A 2079-nucleotide genomic window follows, 5' to 3' on the forward strand; every position below is an offset into this window, starting at 1 on the left:
GTACCCACAAAATCAACCTCACCATGAGCTACCACATCCCCTCCCCTCTACACTCATGTCCCCTACTAAAGTGACAAGAATTCAACATGAAAAGAGTTATGTCAAAATAATTTATTTGAATTCACATTTCCTTTACAATAAGATAGAGAAATCGAGTATCCATACAGTGCTGTATAATTCTGAGGGGTTTTAAGAGGAAAAGTCCCCACATGCCTTCACTGAGGACTTGAGCTGTATTCAGGAGGTGACCTCGGCAACTGAGGGTTGGTATCTCCAGGGAGAGAGGCAGGAAGTACATGTTGAACTGGCAATGGATAGGTGGCATTCCAGGCGACCGATCTGGGAACCAGGGAATCCTGACTGGACATCATTGTTGATGGGTTCCCAGGAAGCTGTCCAGAAGATGCAGGCATGCCATAATCCCAAGGCTGGTATCCTGGAGATGGCATCACCATGGGAGGTTGAGTGCTGGAGGAAGGCATGGGGTAACCAGACCAATCATACAGAGCACCTGAGTAGAGAATAAAGAGAGAGAGAGAGAGAGAGAGAGAGAGAGAGAGAGAGAGAGAACATGAACATGGCACCCTCACTCTCCCTGTGTCACTCTAAGTAATTGTCTGTCCCCTGGTCAGAGTCAACTATGAACAAGTCCAAATTCCATTGCCTTGAGGTGAGAGGGAGTTAGATATTGGAGGTCAGAATTTGTGCTGTGTGCAGCAACACAGCCCTGTGGGAATGGGGCTTCATTCCATAGTCTGCTCAGCTCTGAACTCAAGCAGGCCAGGCCATCTGATGTCACCACTTAGAGTACCCCAAGTGTCTATGCAGAAGTGACTCACCTGGAACATAGCCTCCCTGGGATGTAGGGTGNCCCAAGATGTCATATAGGATCAAACGATAAGGCGAATACAAGNGGCCAGCCCGGGGCCTCTCATTACAAAGTTGTGTGTGCAGGTGCTTCATCTTCACCATCACATCAAGGCAGCTATTCTTGCTCTTCCTCAAACCCCGATTAGAGAGACGCCTGCTAAGGGACTCAGCCTTCTCATNCTGCTAAGGGACTCAGCCTTCTCATCCATGTTATTGCCTGGGTCTCCGAGTTCATATTCAACCATTGCCCACTCTTCCAGCAAGATCCAGATTTCATCCTCAATCCACGGGCTATCACAAGAACCTGCGAGGCAAAGAGGGATGTGGTGAGGATATCAAAAGTAACACACACGACCATGTCAACATTGCTTAGGGACTGTCCCTGCACACTGTTTGGCCAACAATGGCTACCCTCACTTGTCAAGTGGTCATGGACACAGTCTTACCAGCCCTGTTACAGCACCTACCCTGCTCTTCACAGCAAGAAGTNCACTCATCAGAAAAGAGTAGGTTTTGCAGATTTAGGGAAGGTTTGGTCAAAGAATACAATGAGATCCACAGCATTCGTGCTACCAGGGAATGTTGGAGCTACAGAGATTCCTGAACACAACCACAACAGGGAGACATGCAGAGCCTTCTGGGACAAGGGNATAAATGAAGGACCACTGAGTGCTGGTNTATCCTTGCCACACATGTCCCAGTCTAGGATCTTTCATCTATTCCAAGTCACAGAGCAAGACAATAGAAGAGCGGGAATTTCACTCTGAATACCTGAGGAACTTTGGCCTTCCTGACTGAACCTCCTTAGCCTATTGGGTTCTTGGTCATTTTTCACACTTTGGACTTGGTTGTCTTCTCTCTGGGCACAAAGGAAAAAATTAAATATTAAAACAGGTTTCAAGGTACAGGAATCCCTGTTCCCCAGCTGTGAATGGACTCAGGTAGCAGCCTCCTGTTGAATAAGCTAAAACAATGGACCCTTCCTTCCTCATTCACAGATGCAGGTCCATTCTCCTCTAATGGGAAAGCTGACCTGTGAAGTTAATCCAAAGAGAATCGAGAGTGACCAGGGTAGGAGCCCTTGATCAAGTGGAGGAAAGAAACTGAAGCACCTCTCCTTTGAGAAGACCACAGCCACTCACTCTCTCCAGTTCACACTCTTAACATTTTCTGCAGTGGAAAAAATTCCCTTTCAAAATCTAATCAACA

The 2079-nt window shown here is 47.2% G+C and overlaps 1 pseudogene; it reads right to left on the reverse strand.

The window, feature by feature from the left end:
- Positions 1-215: 215 nt before the first annotated feature.
- Positions 216-1729, reverse strand: LOC110289131 (annotated as a pseudogene).
- Between the last annotated feature and the right edge of the window lie 350 nt (positions 1730-2079).

This window comes from Mus caroli, unplaced genomic scaffold (genome assembly GCF_900094665.2).
Source record: "Mus caroli unplaced genomic scaffold, CAROLI_EIJ_v1.1 scaffold_19682_1, whole genome shotgun sequence".
Lineage (NCBI taxonomy): Eukaryota > Metazoa > Chordata > Mammalia > Rodentia > Muridae > Mus > Mus caroli.